General features: G+C 35.9%; 1 pseudogene; it reads left to right on the forward strand.

Annotated features, from left to right (window-relative positions):
• The first annotated feature begins 1,001 nt into the window (after nt 1-1,001).
• Nucleotides 1,002-5,452, forward strand: LOC114728974 (uncharacterized; annotated as a pseudogene).
• Nucleotides 5,453-10,168: the final 4,716 nt, after the last annotated feature.

Consider the following 10,168-nt stretch of genomic DNA (forward strand, 5'->3'; position numbering starts at 1 on the left):
GCGAGAGATAGAGTGTGTGAGAGAGAGATGTAATATGTAATTAAAATATAATTGAAAGTGAGATAGTGTGTGTGAGAGGAATGCATTATAATTGAAAAAGATAGCATAGTTAAGTTTATGAGGGAGAGATGATTATAGTTAAATTAGTGTAAGTGTACTGCGGCAACTTTTTTGGTCGCTGCTGAATATATGACCTTTAGTGGTGATGTTATCATTTAAGGGTTCACTTTGAGCAGTGACTTTCTCATGTCGCCGCTGAAAGTATAATCTAATAATATATATTTTATTTTACAATAATAATAAACAAATTCAATTTAGCTTAATGGCAAGAAGATTAGACACGTGAAGAGGTAGTCACAAGTTCGAACCTTAAAGAAGACACATTTAAGGTGAAAATAATGTGGTGCCAGTAGCGATGATGTGGCGTCAATAAAGCCAATTTTTGTTAGGCATCACTTTCTGCGGTGACAAAAAAATCAATTTTTTTGCAGTGATACCACATCCTGTTAATCGCAGTTCTCTTAGTTGTGAGAAAAGTTTGCCAATCATTTGGAGCCACAGATGAGAACAAGGTACTTTCCTAATAACTCATCTTTCCCTTTACTCTTCTCCCCAACCAAGTCATCCCAAGCATAATATTTGATTTAGGGAGGCAAAGTTTTAATAATCTTGAAACCGAATGGAGTCGTGCAGTCTTTATCTACTATCGGATTAGAAATAACTTTGTAAATTTTCCCAATATTTTCATTCTATCCTTCAAGTCTAATAACTAAGTCGGCACTGGCCACTGATTTATCTACAGTCATCGTCACTGGCTGCTGCGAATACATTAACCACTCGCATTTTTTGGCGGTCCCAATGATCTCTTGTCTTCTCTGCCATGTCTTCCTCTTTATAAAAACCTAACCTCGTTACCAATTTTCAACACTCTCTTAACCCAAAATAAACTATAACAAAACCACCTCATACTACTTTGTTAATATAATCTTCTTCATTTAAGCATGCCTGCCATTGGTGGTTCCAAAGCTTTATGGCGACGGTGTTTGAGCTCAGCAATCCGAACCGCCTTGGCCTGCACCATCGTTGGTGGCATCACCCTTTTCGGTCCTTTCTCAATCCAACAGACGATCGCCTTCCCTGCATTCTCGTACATCACAGTTATTCTCATTGTAAACGATGCCACCTTGGGTGACACCTTGCGTGGTTGCTGGCTTGCGCTTTACGCCACAATTGAAAGCATAGGTCCTGCGATATTGAGCTTGTGGTTTATAGGGCCGAACCGGCTGACGAAAGAAACTACGTTGTTGGCGGTGGCGCTGGCCGCATTTATGGTGGTGGCTTTGCCGGCTGAGTAGACTCATTTGATTGCTACATGCATAGCACTGGGCGAGATAGTGATTGTGTACGTCATGGCTTATGTTAATGGTGCCCATACCGATCCTGTCATGCACCCTCTCCGCCTCGCTGCTAGTTGCCCCATTGGAGTCTTGGCTTGTATTCTCGCATTGCTCATGCCCTTCCCACGTCTTGCATGTCTTGAGGTAAATTCTCTGTGACTATTTGCTTTAACTTAGTGTTTTATAGAGTATTTTGAAGATAGAATCAACGTCCAGAAAATTTATCATTCACTACACTACAAAAAAAATTAACTTTCAGTGGTGACAAAAGTCGCTGCTGAAAGTTTCTGACGGTGACAAAAAGTCATCACTAAATCATTGCTGTAGTAACTATAACTGATACTCCTCCAGTCCTAATTATAAGACCTAATTGACTTATTTAAGGAGATTAAGGAAATAAGTTAAGTTGGTTATTTATAATAAATAAGTGTTGTCATTCCTAAAATATTCTCGCTAATTAAGTATATTGGCTAAAACTATCATTATTAGAAGGATTATCTTGGAGAAAATGCATAAATATAAGAAACAAAATGGATTGGAGTCTTATAATTAGGACCAAATAAAAAGTCAAATGGAGTCTTATAATAAGGACCGGGGGAGTATTTGTTAGCAGTGATAAAAAAATTCACCGCTTTTGTCACCACTATAACTAAAAAGTGTTGGCACTAAAAATTAAATCGTTGCCAAAAATATGCTTTCAGCAGCGATTAGCAATTAAGTTGATTTGAAATTTGATTATATAATTTAACTTATTAGCATATGTCAAAAATAAATAATAAACAAAACTGTTATTGTAAAAAATCGTACTTAGCATTAAAATGATAAATTATATAATCAAATTTCAAATCAACTTGATTATGGCCATATAATATATAAAATAAAATTCAGCAAAAATATATATAAAATAAAATAAATATCCAAATTTTAAATCGTTGGCAAAAAAAAAAAAACATAATCTATGGTTAAATGAGATGTATTTGAGATATAGTAGTATTTTACTACTTCTAGTTCTTAATATAAGAACTAGTTGACTAATTTGAGTAGATTAAAAAAATTAGTTAAGTTGGTTATTTGTAATAAATATGTGTCATTTTTCATAAAATATCCTTGCTAATTGAGTGTAATCAAGTGAATTGAGGTCTTATATTTAGAATCAAAATAAAAGTTAAACGAACTCTTATATTAAAGACCGAATGTAGTATTTTACTAAGATTAGAAAAGGTGAATTTTTTTTTTATGTATTTGATAATTTTTTATTAAGTAGCTGCGTGATTTTAGTTACTTAAAGTTAATCACCATCAATCAACAAGTCATAATATTTGAAGGAGAAAAATGAATAGTTTATTCGAATTCATTTATATATTTATACTATATTGATTCATTTATCTAAGCTATAACAGTTTTTATTATTTTTTCAATTTATTTTAAATGGGATCACATGATCATGATCTTTTAATCATAATAAGAAATCAAGTTTAAATTTGTTCATTTAAAATTTGTACTCATCTAATTATATTATCCCCTTTGATTGTATTATTTTCCGCTCATCTTTCTCATGCAAATCTTCATCATCGAATACTATCACTCATTTAAGTACACTCACACTAATTTAACTATAATCATCTCTCTCTCATAAACTTAACTAAGCTATCTCTTTCAATTATAATGCATTTGTCTCACGCAAACCATCTCACTTTTAATTATATTTTAATTACATATTACATCTCTCTCTCACACACTCTATCTCTCACTATCTTCCCATCTTTCCTTATCTCTTAAACGTAGTTGGCATCAAACTCTGTAAAGTAGAGCGCATACAAGAGAACTGTAGCTTCTCACACGATCACATTTGTGTGCGTTCCAAAAGCCCCATGATCATAATTCGCGCACCATCACCACCGGCACCACTGTGGAGAATAGATGCTCCATAGAATAAATGCTACGTGTGCTCTGTCTGCTATCCATGTACATGTGAACTACAAGGCTCAATATTAACAGTCGAGCTTCGCAAAAGAACAAAAATTGGTTCGTTTTCATTCCTTACATAATCGCATGCTGACATTAATGATTTTCTATATTGGTGTTTGGTAGCAGTTGAAACAGAACAACAAGCTGCTGGCTCAGAATACCTTTGAGAGACTGAAAATTCTTGTGAAGGCAATATGTGAAGAGGACAAGATAGCTGCTGTTGCATTGATATCTTGTACCGACTCTTTGGCAAAAGGCCGAACAGAGCTCCTTCATAACATCGCGCGTTGCCAGGTGCTTGTTTCTCTTCGCTATGAATAAAAAATAGTTATATGCGAATTTGGCATATGTCCGTTGATAATAAATATTAAATGTTTTCTATTCAAATTTTTAATTTTTATTTCTCTTTAATTAACAGGAGGGCATGAAATGGGAGAGGCCTCCCTTTTTGGGACCCCTTGACTTGAGCTCGAGAGATAGGCTTGAAGAGGTAGATACAAAATTGAGAGGCATGGAAATGGCTTTAAGGACCATTAATTCATTCCCCGTTACAATTATTGATAAGGATCTTCAACACAACCTTAACGGACTTGAGGATCACGTTAGCTTAACCATAAAGAATGCTAAACACAACATGAATGGATGCTCCCTGACCATTCCTGAACCCAGTACAAAAAGTATGACACACTTGCTCCAGTCCCTTCAAACCATTCCAATAGCCCACCAAGACCTGCCCAGCTTTTTCTTCTTATTTTGCGCCCAACTCCTTAATAAAAAAATCGATGGCCCAATCCCCATCTCCCATTGAAGAAAAGAAAATTGAAAATCCCACCAAGTCTAAAAAAGAGTGGGCTGATTGGGCAAGGACATCAATAGTCCCAAAGATTATTCCAGCATTTAAATGCTCCCTCTCTCTGGGCCTTGCAGTGTTGTTGGGTATGGTTTATAGCAAAGAGAATGGGATCTGGTCTGGACTCCCAATGGCCATAAGCTTCGTATCAACCAGAGAAGCAACACTAGCAGCAGCAAACGTTAAATTCCAAGGGACTATGGTAGGGATCACGATTGGAGTATTAGGTTACTTCGTGTTCGAGAGGTTCTTGCCTATAAGATTCCTCTCTCTTCTTCCTTGGTTCATTTTCACGAGTTTCCTTCGAGAAAGCCGAATGTATGGAAAAGCTGGTGGGATTTCCGCAATCATTGGGGCTGTACTTGTATTGGGCAGGAAATTTTTTGGGCCACTAAGTGAATTTGCTTCGGCTAGAATCATGGAGACCTTCATCGAGCTATCTTGTTCTATTCTGGTGCATCTCATCTTCGTCCCCAAACAAGCTTCTTCGTGCGCGAAAATGGAACTCGCTCAATGTCTAGCCTCACTTCACGAGTCCTTTGGATCTCTAAGTCTTGTGGGGAAAACAAGCTTGGAAGATAGCATAGAGAAGTTGAGAAAGCAGGTTAACGAATTGAAAAAATATGTTGCAGAAGCAAACCAAGAACTAAACTTATGGTTTACGCCTTTTCACAGTGCTGTCTACAATAAGCTTTTGAAGTTGCCATCAGAATTGACGGATCTCTCGCATTTTGAAGCTCACGCGTTAAAGATCCTCCGGCATGAATTCCAGAGAAATGAAACTTCCTGGAAAGAGACCGTAGAGGCTGCGCTCGAACGCGACATTGGAAATATAAGGGAAGTAATTTGTTCGTCTGTAAAAGGCCTTGAGGAAATCTGTAAGATCAAATCATTCAGATTTCTCGATAAAGAGTTTGAGAAGAATAACATAAACTGTGATCTTGAATTGGGGAAGTCTGCAAAATCTAAAATCCGATTGGCTTCTGGTTTGAGCGAAGATGACGTGGAAAGAGCCATAGAGTCGTTGATACCATATACGGGGGTGAAGAAGGTGAGAGGGAGCTGAAGAGTGAAGTTGTTTCTGAGTTTGAGCGCTTTGGGGTTCTGTTTAAATGCACATATGCTTAAGACAGTGGAGATTGAAGACGCAATAAAAGAGCTAGTCCAATGGGAGAATCCTTCAAGGGAGGTTAATTTGTATCACATTACTTGTAAAATCCATGCTCTGCCCAAATGACAAGTTCAGGTACATAATTGCAATATCATTGTGTACTTCAAATTTTTGGAAAAAGCTCCTCGCTGACTTTGGAATTGCATGAAGTTTCACGTTACTTAGCAAGAGTTTGTTATCAAGAGTATAATCATTTTTATGCATTAACTTATAGTCTAAATTTGCGGATACAATAATATGTTACAACTCTTTAGAATAGATCTGCGAACACGACTGTTGTACCTAAGACAGGGAAGCAGGCTTCTGGCAACAATTCAACGGCAATTGTGTGTAGATCATTAAAATCTATTTTATATATGTATTAATATTAATGTTCTTCATTCGAGCACGTCATTATTGACCATGTCAAAAAACAAAATTATTCAACAGAGTGGAATAAGAAATCATTGGCACTAAGATTAAATCTCCTCCTATTAAGGTAAATTTTCAATAAAAGATTAATCAATAAAATCCATACTTTCACTGCTGAAGTTAAAAGGGCAACAACAAAAAAATGCACGACGCAATTAAGCTCAAGTACTGTTTTATTATTTTCTACAAGTACTTGTTATTGCACTCAAATCTTATTCACTCAAAAGTTTACCCATATTACATGTCAGCTCCTAAACTAACAACATTTTGTACAAACAAAGATAATACGTAGAGTATTGCAGGATGAATGTTAAATTTGTCACCAAAAACAATTTAGAGTCATTTGGAGCTAACCCATGCAAATATAGAGGCAGATTCTTTTAAGTAGCTATCAATAATTTAAATCCTCTTGAAATAATAAAAAAATATATTAAAAGAAAATCTAAATCGAAAGTAGAATCAATTATCTGCGCCATGTTTTTTTCCGCCAACATCAGTGCTGTCTTATTTACCGTGGTGTACTGCGGACTTTACGCCCTTTCAACTCCGTGCAAGAATATTAAATATCACTCTCATTTTAAACAAGAATCATTCGTGGGAAGAAATTTTAGTAAAAAAATTGAAAATACTTCCTTAGGCACTTTTTATAAGATGTTATTAATTAAATTATGCGGTTTAAGAAAACAGTTAAAAACATTAGATATGTTTAAATATATCCTTATTTAATGAGGGAGCTAATAAAATTAAAAAATATCAATTATGAAATAAATAATGAAAGAGAATTAAAAAATTAATCAGGGATAAAATTAGTGAAAAATAATTTTTAATAAAATTTTATAAAAAGACCAAACCAATTCAGATTTTGAGATTTTATAAATAGGAATATGAAGTCCACTGTCTTACTTTCCCAATTAATTATTAATTAATAATTTAAAAGTTGCAACGGTATATGTACGGAATTTAATATCATCTAAAATTCTTAATATAAAAGTTCATTTAATTTTCATTTTGGTATTAAATATAAGAATTCAATCCAATTTGTCTTTTATATTTATTTATTTTTTCCCATATAGTTCTTCTAATAATAGTAGTTGTAACCAATGAACAAAAAACCGGACCGGATACTAAACCGGTCTAGCTAGTGGGTTAAGGGTCAATGGGTCAGATCGGGGTCAAACCGGTCATATTAAAATAATATAATTTAATTGGCAATGACAAAATAAAAATAACATTCATCAATAATAACCATTCAACAAAATACAAAAAACAACCAAAGTGATTTAAACATTTAATTGTACTAAACTAACATTAACAAATATATATCTTCATCATTACAGAAAATCAAAATCATCATTAAATTCATTGGCAGGGTCAGGAATTGAGACATCAATAGTTGGAAGAGGAAAATTAGAAGGAGTAGCAACATCATCTTGCAGAGGTGGAGGTTCAACAATATTCATATCATCATCACCACCTAAATAAGACAATAATAAAGTGTCAATTAAATGTATGTAAATCAATATTAAAATAAAAATATTTATAAAATTCTAAGAGACTAAGACAATAATACCTTCATTATCCCTCCCAGGAGTTGTCAAATTTGAAATGTCTTCATTGTTGACAACACTTTCAAATGTTGCCACATCTCCATCATCAAACTCTGGAACAGGATCTTCTTCAGTCACCCAAAAGTCCACCAAATCAATGTTTTCAAAGTCAATAGGATCATAGCTTGCCTTCTGCTTCTTCAATGTACTCCTGACAAATAAAATTTTAATTAGATGTAAATTCATATCAAAATAAAAATGTTCATAACTTATAAAATTACCTATACTTTAATCGCAAGTTATAGTTTGTGAAAACTAAATCATTTAGCCTTTTGTACTCCAGTCTATTTCTTCTTTTTGTATGAATGCGTTCAAATAAACTCCAATTCCTTTCACAGCTAGAAGAAGAAGAAGTTTGACTAAGAATGCGCATCGCAACACGTTGCAATTCTGGCACTGAACATCCATAATATGTCCACCATTCATCTAAATCATGAAAATATGAAATATAAAATTAGTGAATGACCATAAATATACTATTAGCTATTAAATAAAACACTTACAAGGGTCAAGTTTCTGTGCTGCTTTTTGACATGATGGTCTACTGAAAGATTCTTTGGCTTCACGATAAGTAGTTGCTTGTTTCATTACCAAGAAGCCATCAACCTCTTCGTTTGAGTAAGACTCCACCACATCAATTAAAGCCATCATTAACTTTGACTTGATAGAGCAGTCTGGAGCATATGTGATTGCAGGATTCAGCAAATATGATGCTGCATGAAGATTGGTCTTTAAATGCTTGTCTCATCGAGTTTGAATGATTGTTGTGTAGGGCTTATACAGCTCCTTGTTCTTCTTAAACATCTCCTTAATTGCCATTTTCGCCCTTCGCATGCCTTCATAAACATAAGGCAATGAAGGCTTCTCATCTGAATCAACAATTCTCAACAATTTTATAAGAGTGGCCGAGAGATCAAAGAGACAGGCAGAGAATCCAAACTCAAAAATGACAGACAGGCAGAGAATCCAAACTCAAACGAAAAATCAAACCAGAAATTTAATAGATTATCACCCTTAATCCAAGTTCAAACGAAAATAAGAGTGGCCGAGAGATCAGAGAGACAGAGACAGAGAGCTCAAACCGAGTCAAACGAAATTGGGAGTCTGGACGAGCAGCTTCAGGCGAGGCGATGGCAGGACGAGCAGCTTCAGGCAGGGCACCGACCAGCTTCAGGCGAGGCAGGGGACGACGCGGCGACGGTGCAAGCTTCAGTGAGCTAAGCTGGGAGATTCAGTGAGGTGACGGCGGCGAGATTCAGCGAGCTGGTACCGAGACGGGACAGCGAGCACACGGCGACGGCGGCGAGGTTCACTGAGCACACGGCGATGGCGGCTGGGACTGAGGATCAGGAAGGAGCTGCCGAGATGGTTTTGCCATTTTGGAGACCGAATGAGGAAGGACCAAAGGAGACGGGTTGGGCGGTCGAGGTCGAGCTGGTCTGGGTTCGAAGTTTTTTTTTTTTTTAATAAAACGCCGTCGTTTTGGGTCTCTGGAGGGGGAAATGGTTCTGAACTGGCTGAATCACCTAAACCGGCGGTTTACCCGGTTTTACACCGGTTCATACCAGCTCAACCGGTTCACCACCGGTTTAACCCCTGGCCGGTTCTTGTCTTATTCCGAACCGGACAACAGGCCGGTTCACCGGTTCACCGGTTGAATCGGCCGGTCCGGTCCGGTTTTTTTTCCATGGTTGTAACCAATATACTTAACTAGCAAAGATATTTTAGAAAAAATAACACCTGTTTATTTTAAATAACTAACTTAACTAATTTATTTAATTTATTCAAATTAGTTAATTAGATCTTATATTAAGGGCCAAAAGTAGTAAAATAATTTATTAATTTAGCACAGTAAGGTCTTATCCAAATGACGTGGCAACCGTCAGCAAGGTATCGTTCAACACAACCCGCGCAGTAGTGGCACATGTAGTCGTGTTAGTCTGTTTTTGTAGAGCGATAAGACACCGGAGACTCGAACTCAAGCAACCTTCGTCCCTCCAACAGAATCAGCTTTTCTACAATCCTTAAATTTAATCTGTCCCTAAGCGTGTTATGGCTTCTCAATCTGCCCTTCTCCGGATCTCAATCCTCGTCACTTTTTCTCCTTAAATTATCTTTTCCAAAACGCTGCACTCATATTCTGCACCCAACCAAATAGGTAATCAACTGTGCCCAAGGCGATCAAAGATTTATCACTAGGATGGTCCAATGGTGGTTTGAAATTTCTTCTTCCTGTTTCTTAATTTTTTCTTCACTATTCCTGAACCATTATTGACTCTGCATCTAGTTTTTTGAGGTCACTTGATTTAGCATAAAATTCTAATAACCAACTTACTTTTTATGTGTAGAACCACTAGATTGATCACCATTGTCGTCATTTGTCGAAGTAACATCTCATTCTTTTTTTTGCTGTCTGTCGTTGCCACTTTCATGGTAATGGTCTTCTCCTTTTCATGAATTCGAAGCCTCCGAAGTCGAATTAAGTTAATTCTTCATTTTTCGGGTAGCTTTTTCAAATTAGTTCAGCGTTTGTTGGGAGACATTTGGGCTTGTTTGTTTTTTTCTTTGTTTTCTTGTTCTCAAAACAATTTTATAAAATTGTTTTTTAGAACAAATTTTGAAAACAAAAAACAAAAGAATTTGTTTAGATAATAATTTTAAAAAATTATGTTTGAAAAAAAAAACCCATAAAAAACCACACTTGGTAGGTGATAGTTATCATTGGCAATAATAAATAGTTGATAGTAGGTAAGAAGAGAAGAAG

Source organism: Neltuma alba, unplaced genomic scaffold (assembly GCF_004799145.2).
Source record: "Neltuma alba isolate B1F8T4 unplaced genomic scaffold, ASM479914v2 tig00002457_pilon, whole genome shotgun sequence".
Classification (NCBI taxonomy): domain Eukaryota; kingdom Viridiplantae; phylum Streptophyta; class Magnoliopsida; order Fabales; family Fabaceae; genus Neltuma; species Neltuma alba.